Here is a 19,179-nt window from a genome sequence, read left to right as displayed (position 1 = left end):
GGCTGTATAATATGCAGATGGGCAGTGGTAACAGACAAAGTAACACTGCAGCAGCACACCTGAGAAGTCTTTACATCATGTTAAAACTCATTCACATGGTAGAGTCTGTGTTTCTGTCTGCTACCGGTAACCTGCACCACATAACTAGCATGTACTCACCTTCCTTACACTGTGTAAAGATTCTCCCATGCTGCCTTCAGCTTATTATGTGGCATAGGAATAAACACCATTACTTTATATCTGAATGTAGACTCTGTCTCCAGCTGTCTTGTTGTACCAGGGCTACTGCTGCTGTTGACCTTCTATTAGCTGCTCCTGTCTAAATCCACGAGTTCCCTAAGATTAGTCCTGACATTCAGCAAATACTCTACACCAGACTCCTTGTGGAAATTATTTTCATCCTCCCATTTATCAAAATTAAGTGCAGGGCCCCCTCATGCTGTAACCAAAAAGCTCCAATAGCAAAATAATACGGATTTTTGAAGCACCTCTATATTCAAGTGGGAATGGGTTAGGTACATCTCCCATTCCTGTTTAAAGTTGTCTGAAAATTCTATCAGCATGGTTTTAAGAATAGAGATGGACCTTCTCAACAATCAGTGAACTTAAAGAGAGGACAGTAGGGTTTGTATTTAGCTGTTTTTCTCCATAGCACTTCTGCAATCAAGTTCCTATATCTGATCTAAGATTAGCTCCTTAGTCTGTTAGTATTTATTGGGAAAAATCCACCATGCTAAAAATTTCTAACATATTTTCTATGTTTTGTGACTCAATAGGGACAAAGACATCGCATCAGGATACCCAGTAGCACAGTCAGTCCCATCAGGATATATACAATAAAGCAGGACTTTGACAATTGCCTTGCCAATGACTTTTTGTGTGCTTTCTGACCATATGGCCAGAGAAAGTAATATTATGAACTATGTGGAGAAGTGTCTGATGACAGACCCATGGAAACAGAGGTGGCTAACTTCACGGCACCCATGCAAATGGAGAATAGTTGCATGACCGCCAAATCATACACCAATGCACTGTACGAACATGTACACAAATGCATGGATCTCGCCATACCCAGTAGAACTAAGACACTGTCCTCCAAAAAAAGGAAGCCAATCTGGTGGCACCCTGCCATAAGCAAACTCTACAACAGAAGGAGGAAACTAATGGGGAATAAGGTAAATTCCCAAGAGTGGATAAAGTCCCTTATCAGCCTAAACAAAAAGTTGAGATCTCTCATCAATCCTCTAAAGCTAGCACTGAAAACAGAATTGCAGCAGATAGTAAAGAAAACCACAAGGCCTTCTATAGTTATGTAAAGAATATCCACGCCAGTACCCAGATTTGCTCTGAGCTACTGCACAATGGTACCTCCTCTACTGAGCCAACAGATATTGCCAATATACTAGCCGACAGATTCAGTGCCAACTTTATCCCCCCCAAAGGACCAATCACAATACCAGTAGATTGCCAGGTACCCAGTATTACTGCTGCACAGTTTAAAACAGCACTATCCAAGACCAAGAATACAGCTTCTATGGGACCTGACAATATCCCTGGTTGTGTTCTACATGAACTACAGAGTGAACTGGCACCTCATCTGTGTGCCCTGTTAAATCACAGTCTCACATCAGGCTTTGTCCCTATGAATGGTGCATTGCTACAGTCATCCCTCCCCACAAAGGAAAAGTTACTACAGACCCGGGGAACTACTGCCCCATTAGCCTGACGAGTCTAATACACAAAGCTATGGAACACATCATCATGGACCTAATAAACAAGGATACGGAATCTCCAAACTCTGGATCCCACACAGTTTGGTTTTGTGGAGGGTAGAGCATGCCTGCTCAACTTGGTAGACTTCTTTGAGTCAGTCACCAGAGCTGTGGATGAAGGCAAGGTGGTTCAGCCTACCTGGATCTGGCCAAGGCCTTTGATACCATTCCCCACTCAGGAATCATAGAAAAACTCACTAAGCTAGGCATCAACCCCTATATCACTAGGTGGGTTGCAAACTGGCTCACAGATAGAACCCACAGTGTGAAAGTAGCTGACTTCAAGTCAGACTGCTGACTAGTCATGAGTGGAGTCCCACAGGGTTCGGTCCTGGGTCCTTTCCTGTTTGGTATCTACTTCTCTGAAGTCCAGGTCAACATGAAGGGACTCTGGCTGACAAAGTTTGCAGATGATTGCAAGTTGGGAGCTATTATTAGTTCCCCAAGTGATGTTGGCATCCTACAGAATGGCCTCACTGAGACCAATGACTGGTGTCAGAACCATGGCCTTAAGCTCAATGCCAACAAATGTGTCATCATCCCCTTTGGGAAAAACCTGGTTCCCATGAATTACCACATCGATGGTAGTTCACTGAACACAGAAGGCGTTATAAGAGATCTGGGAACACAGGTTGACAGCAATCTCTCTTTTGATCACCACATTGCCACTGTGGTCAGAAAGTCCTTCTAAGTGGCACATCTCATTACTAAGGGTTTTGCATCCAGGAATAAAGAGGTCATTGTCTCCCTCTACTCTTCCCTCATTAGGCCAATCACTGAGTACAATTCCACATTTGGCATGTACCTCACTAAACACCTGCAACAACTGGAGAGGCTGCAAATGTACCTCACAAAGAGGATCCTAGGCCTTAAACACTTGTCCTATATGGAGAGACTCAAAAAAACTCCAACTATTATCTGTCTCATATCGCCTGCTTAGAGGCGATTCTGCTTGACGTACAAAGCCATGTCTGACTCAGCTCTGTTAGAAATGCTACATCTAAAGAAATTCCAATCCCTCTACACCACACAGTCCAGAGACCTCAACCTCATTACTACAATTAACAGAACGTACTGGAGGGACAGGTTCATAACCCAGAGGCTGCCCATGCTATGGAATAGACATCCCATACATGTCAAGTAGATCACCTCGCTGACCCTCGTCAAGAGAAATCTTGATGAGTGGATGAGAAATAGAAAATTCACCCCAGGGATAACTCCAGTGGCTTTACTTGGCAGATGTACTGGGAATTAAGGTCGGGTGGCATGATGCCAGGGTAATCCTATTGCTAGGCTTGTAAAGGCCCCAGGGCCATTAGCCTAGTACACACCTATGAACCTGTGAGACTACCCCTTCTTTATCAGCTTCATCCTCTAGTCCATTCTTTGTACAGTAAGCATTGTCCCAGTATATAGACTCTTTCTAACAGTAAAACTAAAAAGCCTCCTTTGCTTTCTCATACAAATCATCTAAGGTGATATCTGAGAGGTATTCCTGTCTCATCTCTGTCTTTGCGATCATTCTCAACAGAAATCTAGTATCTGTTCTAGCATTTCTGACAAATGTGCTATGTATTTACTTGCATGTGCACAAAGTATTGTGTTACCATACTCATTACTTATTAGAACATCTGTTGTGACATTATCAAGCATTGCCACCTGCCTGCTTCCCTTCCTCTTTCCCAGTACAAATGGACATTGGCCAATGGTAGCAGAAAAGGTGTACATCCCTTGGCCGTAAATATACTGAACTGCCTGGGGAAGTAATTTTTCTCTTTAACAACTGCAAGATTAACAACAACTATGCCTGATATAGTATTCCTCTAAACAACAGGCTCATTGCTCTCTACCATATTAGGGAAGTGAACCTTGTGATAATCTTGAGTAATGGGAGTTTTTAGCTCCTTTTTGTGGCTTTTGTTCCCCACCCTGTCACTGTGTACATCTCAACCATTCATAATCCATTTGGTTATACTAAAAAATTTCATTTCAAGATCTTGTTATGTATTGGAATCAGTGTGTCCTTTTTTTCTCTAAAATATGTTGTAGAGGTGTATACTGCCCCCAAGTATTCCTTTATATCCATATGTAGTGCTTGGTACCCACTTCTTCTGCAGTTGTTTCCTGATAGATTGATGAGGGGGGTCATACTTTTCTCCCATTTTTCAGCAGCATTAGAGTCCAATTCTGTTAATCAGATTCTTATATATTCAGGTGATGTATTGCATGTTTAGTCCCTTATCATGATGTTTCCCAAATCTCCAAAGTAGCAATTTAGTAACTTAGCATCCACTCATCCATCAATGAAGAAGGCATAAAAAGCACTTTGAGTAACTCCTAAGTCTTATGGATATATCCTCTATACAGGAGACAGTGCCAGAAACAACTGGAGAGAATGGATCCATTTTTTTAGATGTGGGCACTATGGTGACTGAACAGGAGCAAATGAGATAAAATCAGTTGCTGGATGTTAGCTTGGTATCATAGTTAATGTGCCTTTTCAATATTACATGAAAGGTAGGGAAAGTACCTCTAGATTGGCAGAGTAGAGTGGTGATCCTCATGTTCAAAAATAGAGGAAATTGGGTATGCTTCAATTATAAAGGGGATAAACTCCACAGCCTCCAAGGGAAGCCATCTACCATGGTGCTTTAAAGGAAGCTCTACATGATATTCAAGCTTCTTATTTCAGTAGAGAAGGTTGGCATAATGGTTAAGGTATTTACTTTACAGACACAAAGATCAGGGATTGATTCTCCTATTGGATAATTGGCTAGGCTTAAAATGCCTCACAAGGGTAGCTAACCTAGTACTAATCTATGAACTTATGAATATGGATTCGGTCCTGATAACTGAACAATGTATCATATCTTTGCACTTGCACAGACACTGACAGCATTAGGGGAGAATGCACATCATGTCTACTTGTGTTTTGTCAACTTGGAAAATGCATACTATTGAGGACCTCAGAATATATTGTGGAAGATGCAAAAATAATATTGTGTTCCAGGTCCACTGCTGTATATCACTTGCTCCTGTTTTAGCTGAGCAAATGCTGTGTTTGCATTCTCAGTTTTACATCAAATACATTCAAGGTACTAATTGTAAGATCCTGCCAATGGTGTGCCTTATCTATCATTTTACTCAGAATTTTCATGGACAGGGCATCAATGACCAGATGAGATTTGGACAGTATCTGATTTAAGGATGTAAGATTTGTATATCTGTTGTTTTCAAATCACGTTATTCTTTTGACCTTAAGTGGATGTAATTTCCAGTATACACTGGAGTGGTTTACTGCTGCATGTAAAATGTCTGGAATAGAAATTACCACTTCTAAAATTCAACCAGTCAGTCTGTGTCTCTATCCTCATCCAAGGTCATGAACTTTGGGTAGTGACTGAAAGGATGAACTCATGGATACACATGGCAGAACTCAGGATCCTTCATAAGATTGCTGTGCTCATGTTATCTGACAGACTGTAGAGTTCATCAGTCTAGCAGGAGCTTAGAATACAGTTACTGCTCCTTGTGAGTAATAGAAAGAATTTGAGGTGATCTGGGTACCTAATACAGATACTGCCTTAGTATTTCCCATGAGAGGTGTACCAGGCATGGTACAGTGGGAGGAGGCCCTGAAGCAGACCTAGGATTTACTGGAGATATTTTATCTCTCAGATGACCTTAGAAAACCTTGTCATCCCTTAAGTGGAGCTTAAGACTCTAGTTTGAAATACAAAGCCTGGTCTGCTCTGCCCAGTTTGATATCAATGTGACTCTTAGCAGTATACGTGGGTAAGACAAATAATTGATGGCTGCATGAAGGGAAGGCCTACTTCACCACAGAAGGATGACCTTCCAATGTTTTATCTTTGTGTATGTATATATATATATATATATATATATATATATATATATATATATATATATATATATATATATATGGATATAAGGTCAGGTATACTAATTAAGTCTCAACCATCCATTTTTGTGCAGCAATAACCCTCTGTTTTGATGGACAGAAGAGGTAGATGGTAGATCAGGGCATACAAAGGGTCAGTACAGATTAGAATCTGCTGTGGAACATGCAGTTTATCTGTTTGCTCAGACAAAAGTATCTTGAGATTAAATGATACGGAAAGGAATGTAGAGGTGGTACTAACCACTGCATTTATCTTACTGAGGAAAGTCTTGTGACTTATTTGAGGAACAGAGAGCTGATACTAAAGCTAATTTCTTTTCAACAGGTACTTTATTTATAATCTCTTATCTCTTCAGTATCTAACTGAAAGCAAGAATGCCAGTAATCTATGGTTTCACTGCATGGAATTTTTGCATTGGCAAGTGAAGCTGCCTAGTATCTAGTCTGCCGATGTCAACTGGTAAAATAAGAAAAGCGTACTCTTTTAGACTAGAATTGCAATGCTAACATAAAGTGGTAACCAAAACATCTTTACGTAACCACTGCAACTTTTTTAGTTATGTACAAAACAAATCATGTATATAATTACACATGGAAGGTTGTCATGTCTTGCTGTATAAGTTATACAATTACTGATGACTGTAGCTGCTCAGTTAGCCAATGTTAATGACTGAAATAGAAAAAAAAACATGTTTTTGTTTATTTTTTATCTGTAATAAAGAAATGAGTCCACACTCAACTATTCACTCCTACTAAGTTATATCACCAAGGAATCATCACCCCACCTTCACAATCTCTTATCATATGATGCTACAGGACCATTTTCAGTACTGAAGCACCAATATGTCTCCAACAGAAATGACCTTGGACTTAAGCTCACATGTAAGTACTTTTCCTAAAGTGTTTTTTACAAATGGTCAGTGTGTCTTCGTCTCTAAATATTCTGGACACCTATTTCCCACAGAATATACATTGAATTTTGCTTCATTGATGTTGCAACAACTATTAAGAAATGCTTTCACCAATACAGATTATGTACACTGACTATGAAGTCACACTTCTGTAAAAAATGGTGCAATGACGCCAACAAATGTCAAGAAGCAGGTTTCATAGATGAGAGTTCTGAAAATATGCTGTGCAAATGATCTAAATTGCCAAAACTGTGATCCCAAATTCAATGTAGTAAAATTTGCTAATAACATGGCATATGGTCGAGACCATATGATCGAGTTTTCAGTAACTCAAAATTAGGAAGTGAAAAAAACAAACAACCCCCCCCCCCCAAACACATAGTTTCTGCAAGGGCCCCCCTGCACCCTCCCTACTGAAATATACCATCTCCATGATCACACTACAGTGAGGAAATGGGAGATTTCCTGTTCTGCGTTTCTGCATACAGCGCAGAATGGGAGATTACCCTTTTCCTCACTGTAGTGCAATCTCTGAGTTGGTATATTTAAGTAGGGGGGATGTGGGGGGGGGCGTAAATTTGAGTTACTGAAAACTCAATCATATCGTCTTTGACATATGAAGTTCGAGTTTTCAGTAGTGTGTATGTTAACAATTCAGATGTTTAAGCGGTGTTTTGTCAAGCTCTAAGGTTGTTAATCATACACAATGAGTCACTGTATATCCCCCATTGGTAATTTGTAAGCTGAAGTTGCATCCCATAAGACCATGTTAAAAGCCTGTAACTGCAGTTCACTGCTGTGAGCTAATATTTGTAGCACAATGAAAACATATGTCATTTTATATGTATATTATCTGTATCCATCCATCTATATCTGTGTATCTGTATCTAATCTATATCTGATATATATATATATATATATATATATATATATATATATACATATACACACACACACACACACACACACACACACACATAGATATATATATATATATATATATATATATATATATATATATATATATATATATATATACACAGAGAGAGAGATAGGTATACTAAACATAAATGAAGCATGCAAAAAAAAAAAAATGACATGTAAGTACTCATGCCTTGAGACACAACCTCAAAGCATACAAGTAAAAAGCATTGTTTTTTTGGGGAGGGGGTCAAACTTTTTTTTTATATTCTAACTTTGAGATTGCACAATACTGAGGAAAGGGCATATTAAAAACCCTGGTAATGTAATGTTGCACCCTTGCTGACCATCTGTTTAGTGTAAGAAATTGTCTTGACTAAACAGATTTCTACTTTACCAATATTCAGCTTAATTAGTGGGTGGCTCATATATATATATATATATATATATATATATATATATATATATATATATATATATATATATATATATATATATATATATATATATATATGGTAAAATTTATATAATTTATTTATATATGCGCAGGATATATAATATATTTAGTAATATATTAGTAACAGGATGGCGCAGTGCAGCAGCTGTAGCATTATCTCCTCACAGCAAGAGGTTCCCTGGGTCGATTCTCAGCTGGGGCACCTTCTGTGCAGAGTCTGCATGTCCCCCCTGCGTTAGTGTGAGTTTGCTCTGGTTTCCTCCCACGTTACAAAGACATGCGTCTGGAGCATTTCTCCCCAGGCTTCGGGTGAAAATTGTCTTGTTCCAAGTCGGACTTCCCTGGTTAACAAATGTAAAATAAATATGCATAGAGAAGGAGAGAGACAACTGAAATTATGCAAATAAATAAAACTGCTTGGCTTAAAGAAACCAGAACAGAATATTTTACTAATAAAATAAAAATAACACATACACAGGCTGTCCTGATTAATGCAAACATGCCTTCAAGTGTTTAGAAACAGAAACACAATTAAACAGGAAATAAACAGGTCAGTAAAACATTTAATAATACATATGATAAAGTCAATAAATGAAAAATGTCAACAATATCAAAAGCTTTGCAATGCATACATAAAGACAGTTAAAATTATTCAAATATAATTTGTAGAGTTACTTTTTAAGGCATGCTTAGTACTAATAAACCTTGTTCTGTTATCTTTTCAGGCATTTAATACTAATAAACCTTGTTCTGTTATCTTTTCAGGCATTTAATACTATTACACCATGACCCCCCCCCCCAAAACGTGCACGCTGATTGGCCAGCGTGCACATTGTAAATCGAGTTATACTAATGGAAAAAGGTCCGTCGCCCGTTTTTTTTCCATTAGTATAACTCTACTTTAAACACTGTCTCACTATGTTAAATGGGTTTAACATAGCGAGACAGCTTTAAAATAAGCAACGGAGATCTCTGTTGCATAAAATTAGTGACAGTTTTAAACTATTACTTTGACTCACTTAAAAATGAATAGAGCAAAAGGTCTACCATCACTATGTACTTTACAAACAATAAAAGAAAGCAAGATCTCCATTGCTTTTTTTACTGTTTCGCTGTGTTAAATGGGTTTAACATAGCGAGACAGTTTTAAAATAAGCAACGGACATGTCCAGATCATGGAAATGGCCCCTTTTGGCGACAGCTCTTACCATCAGCAGTGGGGTTCTTTCTGAATCTCCAGGTATATCTCTTGCATGTATCAGAATACTGCACAATTAATAATGCTATTATCTCCAGAAGGTGATACTCACACTTAGCATGCTAATAAAAGCACTATGAATTAATTAAATAGTATGCTACCTACCATATGTCTTTACCAACAATTATTCAAACATATATTTACACTTCCTGTTAAGCAACACTATAACTTCTTTACTCTCTTTATAACAATGTAAATGATACTAAAGACTAAACCTTACATTCAGCATCTAAACTATATCTTATGTAAGAGGGCTAAACACAATGTCCCTCTGTATAGGAATATTGATTAAATGGCACTTCATATTCTCCAGGACAGCTCAATATCTGAGCTAGGCATGCACATTAATAATGGTAGCCATGACTGCTTCCTGTCAGAGGTCTCTACAATGTCATGTCTGCATATGATTGCATGTAACCCCAATTTTCAGGAAGTCCGGATCACTTTTGAGATCTTGTCTCTAAAGCTGTTAAGATTGGGAAAGAGTATGACAAGCCTAATTACTGTCATGCTACTTATTCAATTTATATGATGTATATTTATATGATGTATATATCATGTGAAATACTGAAGTAGACAAACTGGATGCTGGAATCAAAATTGCTGCGATAAATATTAACAACCTCAGATATGTTGGTAATACAGTTGTAATGGCGGAAAATGAAGAAAAGTTGAAGAGCCTGTTGATGCTGGTGAAAAGTAGAAAGTGCAAAAGCTGGCTTGTTGCTTAACATCAAAAGCATTAAAATTATGTGATCTAACCATAAAACATTTTTGTAAATAAATGTTGAAAATATTTTTGAAAATATATGGGGAGGAAGTGGAGGCAGTGACATATTTTATTTTCCCTGACTCAAAGACCTCTACAGGTGGTGAATGCAGCCATAAAATTTAAATACACTTGCTTTTTGCAAGGAAAGTTATGGCAAATCTGGATAAGATATTAAAAAGCAAAGACATCCCATTATCAACAAATGTCATTATAATCAAAGCTGTGTTTTTCCTAGTAGGAACATGGTTTTGAGAGTTGGACAATAAGTAAGACCGACAACCAAAAGGCTGATGCTTTTGATCTGTGGTGCTGGAGAAAACTTTTGCCATTTCCAAAGACTGCAAGAAGATTGAATCAGTCAATACTAAAGGAAATAAATCCAGACCGATCACTTGAAGGAATAATAGTATAATTAAAATTCAGATATTTTGACCACATAATGTAAAGAGAAGATTCACAAGACAAGAAACTTATGTTAGGAAACATCACAGGCAAAAGAAGAAGGTGGTGGCAGAGGCTGAGGTGAGTGGACAGCATTATCAATGTAAAGAATATGAATTTGTAAGCGGTTAAAGAAGCAGTTCTTAATGGACAGGCCTGGTGTGCTAAGGCCCTTGAGGTCATGAAGGTTTATACTTAACTACATGACTAACCAACAATGATGACATAAAAAATGATGATTTTTAAGTTAAGGAAAGCTGCTGTATTGGAATATATTAAAAGCAGTTTAATATACCTGAAACAGATACTTCTGAAAACCATTTAGAAGTTTATCCACCAATGTGCAAGTTTATTAAACTATGCAATACTCCCTTTACCCAAAATGCATGCGTAGTTTTTATGTTTGGATGTGATGATGCTGTTTTCTTCATCATTTAATTCCTCCTGCTGACCAACAGTATTCCTCTGCTGAGTCTTTTACTACAAAATATTTCAGACTATATTTTATTTGCTTAAATACTTGTTTCAGATAAAGCGCTGCAACATTCCTCGTGCACCTTCTCTCCATACCTACCTTGGTGTGAGACTGTCTCACAGTCTTTGGATTGTTCTTGAAGTTTGTATCATTTTATGGTGCTCTGTGACAATGACATTTTATGTACCTGTGATATTACCAGTTGAAATGTTCCTGAATTCATACTGGGAATTCCTTCTCTGTTATCTTTTATAAGTATTTTATCCCCTTGGGCAACTGCAGGACACTAATTGGTGGGCTCACTAGCATTTATGTGTCTTCTCCTTCTTGCCATTAATCCATTCAATTTCCTTCCCAGAAAGCCTTTCTTTTAGTATTATTTATATTTTGTTCTCTTTCTTTGCAGTCTTTGAATGACAGATACTGTTTCATCTTTGGATTTTTAATACCATTAAAGTACCTTCTCCCATAAGGTAATCACAACTAAGAATACATTCTTCCAGCAATTTGGTATGGGTAACTACTTCAATAACTGTATTGTTTAAAGCTGAAATGTGGAAGTTACTTTTAGCATTGATATGGTACTTTGGAAAAATAGTAGCAGTTTAGTCTTTTTGTGTTAAGTAAAACTTGGTTTTGATATAGCTAAAGTTTGACTGAACTGAAGGCATTTTGTGTCATGGAACATAGCTGTTGTAGGCTTCCAGATGAGCAGATGAGAGTTCATTAATCTGCATACAGAATAACACAAGCTTGCTGAGAGGCTGAGAGGTAGTATATAGGTTATTGTTGAAAATGATAATGACCAATGGATCAAGAATAGAGCCTTGAGGAATGACTGTTTTGACTTGGAGAAAATCTCCTTTACAAAATTCAGTCATGCTATTCTTCTCCAGTGCAGCCCAGCCTGCAACCATTCTGTTGGCCTTCAGCCTTTGATTATAGTTGTTTTGTTTTTGAGTTGTAAGCAATGGCTGATTATAACCAAATGAGATTTAAGGGATTGCACAATTTATGTCATGGCTTTTCTTATATTCCAGTGTACCACTCTACTGCCACTGTGTATAACTGTCATTATGTGTTGTACTTAACTACCACTGTGCCTGGGCAAATCAGTGCTAAAATGGAATTCTACTGAGTGGCCTTTTGATATCATGCTCCATCTCTAATTCCATACCATTAATGAATTTGCCTTCTGCCACAAGAATTTTCATTCTTTTTTTTTTTTTTTTTTTTTTGGTACTATGCACGTATGATTCCACAGTCAGACCAGTCAGAGTTCTCCCTCAACTTCCCCAACCATGAATGGTATCACACATCCCTCTTTGTCCTGCAACTGCTGCAAGCTGTCAAAAGGCCAGAATGTGGAAACAATACGGGGTTAATTAACTACTGATTGTCATCTCCACATAAAATTGTCTGCTGCAGAACAAAATATTTCAAGCAGGTTATCAACAGCTTAGCAGCCATGCTTTAAAAGATATGTTGGTCAGAGCACTCCAGGCACTAACAGCTCCTTGAATATGTAATACAAATTTAATTTTCTCTTAATGAAGTTCTCCTTTGACAACAACATCAGTGATATAGACAGCAACTCCAAAAAGGTAATATCCCTGAATAACTATTCTGTGATATCCCTGAATAATTATTCTGTGATAGAGCCTTCAACCCATTTTAATACAGCCCACTGCGCCCTGAAGTAACCTTCCCATTCTTACTGTTTGTATCATTTGCAAAGACTGGATGTTCTGAATGACAAACTACTCCTCTTGCCAAAAAGAGTACTACAGTTTGTGCAACTATTCCTTTATGCCGTAGCCTCTATTTCTCAACTATATTAATTTCATAAACAAGTCAGTGGACAAGTCCTACAACCCTTTTCAGCCTTCAGCCATGACCCAGGCACAATGATAGTAAAGTATAAAATTCAATGACAGCTATACACAGTGATAGCAGAATGCTACAATGGAATATAAGAAAATCCATAAGCAGTATAACTGCCATCACAGAGTTTTTGTCCAGGAAAACAGGATATCAATTTATGATCACTCATTAACCTATTCTGTTTTCTTATAAACTGCCATAGGATGCAAGTCACATTGATAGCTTATTCAATAACCTACATGACCTTCAATAGCCTACATTGGATATAAAAAGTGTACACACCTCTGTTAAAATGCCAGGTTTTTGTGATATAAAAAATGAGACCACAATAAATCATTTAAAAACTTTTCCCACCTTTAATGTGACCTATAACCTGTACAATTTAATTGAAAAACAAACAAATCTGTTATGGGAAAAATATAAAAAATAAAAAACGTACAATAAGCTGGTTGCATAAGTGTGCACACCATTAAACTAATACTTTGTTGAAGCACCTTTTGATTTAATTACAACATTCAGTCTTCTCGGGTAGGAGTCTATCAGCATGGCACATCTTGACTTGGCAATATTTGCCCACTCTTCCTTGCAAAGCACTCCAAATCTGTCAGATTGCCAGGGCATCTCTTGTGCATAGCCCTCTTCAGGTCACCCCACAGATTTTCTATTGCATTTAGATCTAGGCTCTGGCTGGGCCATTCCATAACTTTAATTTTCTTCTGGTGAAGCCATTCTTTTGGATATATGCTTGGGGTCATTGTCATGTTGAAAGGTGAACTTCCTCTTCATCTTCAGCTTTCTAGAAGACGCCTGAAGGTTTTGGCCTAAAAGTTACTAGTATTTGGAACTGTTCATAATTCCCTCCACCTTGACTAAAGCCCCAGTTCCAGCTGAAGGAAAGCAATCCCAAAGCATGACACTGCCACCACCATGCTTCACCGTGGGGATGGTGATCTTTTGGTGATGCAAACTGTTGTTTTTGCGCCAAATATACCTTTTGGAATTGTGGCCAAAAAGTTCAAACTTGGTCTCATCAGACCATAACACATTTTCCCACATGCTTATGGGAGACCTAATGCATTGTTTTGACAATTTTAGCCAGACCTGGATGCTTTTCTGTGTAAGAAAAGGCTTCCATCTTGCAACCCTACCCCATAGTCCAGACATATGAAGAATATGGGAGATTGTTGTCACATGTAGTATGCAACCGGTACTTGCTGGAAATTCCTGCAGCTCCTTCTGTGTTGCTATAGGTCTCTTGGCAGCCTCCCTGACCAGTTTTCATCTTGTCTGTTCATCAATTTTGGAGGGGTGTCCAGTTCTTTGCAACGTCACTGTTGTCCCATATTTTCTCCACTTTTTGATGACTGTCTTCACTGTGTTCCATGGTATATCCAATGCTGTGGAAATTTTTTTGTGCCCTTCTCCTGACTGATACCTTTCAACAATGAGATCCCTTTGATGCTTTGTAAGCTCTCTGTGAGCCATGGCTTTTGCTGTAGCAGGCAACTGAGTAAATGTCAGGAAAACCCTACTAGGACAGCTGAAACTTATTTGGGGTTAATCAGAGTCTCTAGGTGTGTACCCAAGAAGACTGAATGCTGTAATTAAATCAAAAGGTGCTTTAACAAAGTTTAAGGATGTGTACACTTATGCAATTTTTTATAGTTTTTCCCCTAACAGATTTGTTTGTTTTTCAATTGAATTGTACAGGTTACAGGTCGCATTAAAGGTGGGAAAAGCTTTGAAATGATTTATTGTGGTCTCATTTTTTTTTACATCACAGAAACCTGGCATTTTAACAGAGGTGTGTTCACTTTTTATATCCACTGTATATGCCCTCTTATAAAAAGCAGCAGTTTTAAAAGACAGATGAAGGACTTTCATATGTAGTAATAAATTATTATTTAGGGCATTCATGTTATAAGATGTAAATACTAAATGAGGTTATCGGTCATTGTCTCTCAGTGCAAAAAAACGAAAATCTTGATTATCGTCATCCCTTTTCAATATGTAAAAAAAAATGAGAGAGAGAGAATAAATGTTTCAGCATTCTAGGCATCTGTAATATAGCACGTCCCACTGGATAACTTGTTTTAGTGAACAGTGGTGCATTAAATCTTTCTGAAGTTTAATATGTTAGCTACTGAAGGGATGCAAAATTTTGAATCAAATTAAGTAAGAGGGAATATTTAAGAGACAATGAGACCATAACATCAGGCATCCAGGAGCATTACCGATCTTAGAATAAAAGGCATTGTGCCAATCATTTGTTAAAAAATATATTATACAGGTAGGATAAATATAAAATTCTTAGTTATCACAATACCTAGATCTTTGTAATCTCTCAAAGTAGGAAGGATTGAGCTTTTTTTAATGTATAGGGTTATTCATAACGTCATAAGGCTGTGACACCAGGGAAATACTGTCAGTCCAGCTATCTGGAATTTTATAAATAATCATATGTCATTTGTGAATAGTAACATGATTCATATGCTTATCCTAGAAATGTAAGAGAACTGTATGTTATATACTGAGCTTCAAGAATGTAACTATAGTGTACGCTACTGGAAAAGAACAGAAATGTATATAAACTATGTACTTGTGCAAATGTATGTTTTAATAGTAGTAGCTGGAACATACAGAGTTAACTTGCAAGGCTTCAAGAAAATAGGTTGGAATCAGAATGTTTTATGATTGTGTTTATCTGTCAGTTTCACTGAAGGAGACAGGATGTTTGGAACTAGAAGTTTCTTTCTATTGTCTTGAAACAGAAATAATTACTAGGTTTAAAACGTAAAGTGTTTTTATTGCTCTGTGACTTCCTAGCAGCTGCATACCTGAGAGATAAGTATTTTTAACACAGAGACATTAGTATCTAGTTAGCCTGGGAACTGAAGACAGGTGACAAAAAGTGATGTCATCAAGGCTAACTCAGCAGGAAAATGTGGTATTGATTTAAGAACTGTCAGAGAAAGGGAGATTGGCATTTTGTATCTTGTCTTGGATCTATAAACATCCATTCAGCACTCATCATCAGCACTACATTTTCATTGCTCTGTAAGAAAGTTATTTAGGGCATAATATATTTTAGATATAGATAGGAGTATAGTAAAGATGAGTTTAGATGTTTTCTGCATTTATTTGAGACTGTCCTGCAATGTTGTTTTAAAATATTTCCTGTGATTCTGAACTCTGTACTTATTGTATTGTTTGAGTGCTGTCTTGTTATTTTATTATTTATTATTATATAGTTAAACCTTTTAATTGTGGCTGGCTTGTTTAGAGATATTTAAGCTCTTAGAATACTTGCATATGTATTTGGTGACACTGTACAGGCCACTCCTAAGTAGCCTTGAAAGGCTTGGTCACAGTTAATTTGGATAATAGTAACATTACACAGTAGGATTGGACACCCTTTGGTAAGGACCTTATAGTAGCCTTATAAGTAAGGGTGGCTTGTGGCAGCTGGTACTACCTTATAGTCTGGGCAGAAGGGAACATAGCTAGTAAACCTGTGCCAGCCTTTCCCAGGTGTGTGTTTGTATATCAATCAAATCTCAAAGTGTGCATGTGTCAGCTACTTGGGCAGAGCAGGGACACAAAGCACTGGTCGGACAGAGAGGGTGCTGGAGGTCTTAGCTTGGCCACTCGGCTGTCATCTTAACCCTATAGCTGTGCCATTGGGAAGTCCTACTGGGGATCTGGAGAAAAATGGAGAAACCAGCCCCAGACTGACTGTGATCTCTGTGTGCTCTTAAGGGAAGTTGTACTTTACTGTGTGTGTGTACTTGTCATCCTCCCAATGTGTACATCCCTCACTGATGCTAGTGGTGAGAATTGAGGTTCCTTGATTACTGGGCCAGTGCAGGGGCATCAGAAAGGCCATGTGATCTACAGCAGTATTTGGGCCTAATGGCAGGCAAGGAACATTGATTCCACAATGTAAGGTTCAAATTTCATATCTCTTGCCCAAGCATCAATAATTTTTAACAAATATGTAAAGTGGTAGACTGACAGATTATTAACTATTTAATTATTCCATAGTGCAGCCATGTAACTTGATAAAAATAAATATCTTGACATAGTTTTACATAAATACAGCTGAAATTTCAAATTGTTATGACTCAATGCTTTTTCACTTTTATAAATCTCTAAATTAAATGCAATTTGCAATAGAACATGGTGAAAGGTTTTATACAGTAACATTAATTTTCCTCTTATATACCTGTAAGTTATGGAATAAAAATTCAGTTGTTTACATCTCTTCCTATAGTAGTAATCTTTTACAGCACCTGCTATTGTAGTAAATTTACAATGGACACCCAGAAGAACTTTCATCTGACTCAGAATAAATGCAGAACATACTGTAATATTTAGTTGTAGGTCCAATAATCAAACAGTGCTTACAGTTAGTAGTTAAATTCTTTAATAAATAACCTATCAGTTTCCTACATTTTATGCTAACCTGGTTTGCATGGGTTTTGAATGCTAAGCTAGAAGAAATAATAATGCCAAAATCTCTGTATTGTTGAACTTCATTAAGTTCTACTTTGTCTTAGTAAACAGGGTTCCTTTGCATTTTCTGATTAAAGTACATAATATTACATTGTCTGAAATAAATTTTAAACATGTGGCAGAATCTCAGTCTCCTAATAACTTCATATAGGTAGTTAGTTCTTCAGCATCTTTATTATTTTGTATAACAAATCCTATTTTGCAATTGTCCACATTATTCTAGCGTTGTAAAATTTGTATTTCTTGGCATAGTTGAAAAGGCAGTGTTACATAATATTGGTTCCAACACAGATCCCTGTGGAACTCCAGCAGATATGGGCAAATAACTATTCTGAAACGTAACACATTGTTCCCTGTTCCATAATCATTCCATTATCCCTCTATCAACATAACAGTATTCAATGTAATTAAATTTTATAAAAAAATTATTATGGCAAACAATCAAAGGCTTTGGCTATTTCTAGATATAGGACAGCAGGACCTACACCTAAATCCAGAGCTGCTAATATCTGATTATAAAAACTTATCAAGTTACTTAAGGAAGATGTGCCACTGACAAAGTCATGTTGTGCAATGTGAGTAGGTCCACTACAGGTGATTGTTTCACTCATTAGCTTGATTATACATCTTTCAAAGCAATTACCAGTGACTGATAAACTAATAGAGCTATAGTTTTTTTACTTAATCTTTCTCTCCATTTTATTTATTGGAGTAATATGGGACAGTTTCCTTGTTTCAGATGTGTATACAGAAAAGTATCTGTTGTAAATGACAGTATGCTGCATTCTGAAGTTCATCCAATATAAACACAAATAAATGAACCCTATGGCTGTTGTGTCATGCACTTCAGAAAGCAATGTCTGTTCTGTTAGTTGGCAATTGCAACCTTAGAAAGGTTGCTGTACATTTAAACATATGCATTAGCTATGCATGTGTTGTATATTAATGTGCATGATAAACAGGAGTATAATTACACTCTTAAAACCTAAAAGTACAGTTGCCACTATGCGTGTTTTGTGGCATGATCAGTAAAATTGATGTCCCTTACATGACTGTATTGAAAATGCCTAGCTAGATGTGTGGCAGGTGTATTGAATTATTCTAGCATTGTAATGTATACTGTGGGAGTGATTAAAGATAATAAAATACTTCCACACGATTAATGTTTGAACACACACACAGGTTATAGAATACTAAACATTTTGTAAGCAGCATACATGTTTTCAATGGAAGAAGGTTAGTGAGTGCTAATACATGCTGTGTAAATATGTACAAATATACTGAAGAAGATGACACATACTCATAAGTGCCACATTATGCAGGATATAAACAGTATAATGATCTGATTTACGTATTACCATTTGTCTAACTATAGCAAATGTGACATACGTACATGTACAGTGAGTCATGCTAATATGCTATATGCAAGGATGCACATAAATCAAGGTACCAATCAACTGTCGTCCATCCCCTGAGAAATGGGTAGTATTTCTGAATGTAATGATGTATATCAATATGCCTAAGATGTACTTCAGTGTATAATACAAATGCAAATGTAGTCCACATAAGACATAGACAAAATAAAAGTCCATGCCAGCAGTATGCTGTGAAGACATCAGCTAATAAGCAAATGGTGCAACTGTCAGGCCAAAATTTTTGTGATTATGATGCATTTGTGTTAATGTAAGCAATGATATGACACTTGTCTTTCACTGTGTAAGTGCCACATCACTCATACGAGCTTCAAGAAATACATTAAAGTAAATAATGTATTGCAGTATACTGTAAATTATATATAGCCCTATAGTGAGCCTTGTGAAGAACAATATTAGGAAATATATGACAGTTCAG

Source organism: Protopterus annectens, chromosome 8.part1 (genome assembly GCF_019279795.1).
Source record: "Protopterus annectens isolate FY-2018-M chromosome 8.part1, PAN1.0, whole genome shotgun sequence".
In the NCBI taxonomy this organism is placed as follows: domain Eukaryota; kingdom Metazoa; phylum Chordata; order Ceratodontiformes; family Protopteridae; genus Protopterus; species Protopterus annectens.
This window is presented reverse-complemented; position numbering follows the sequence as displayed.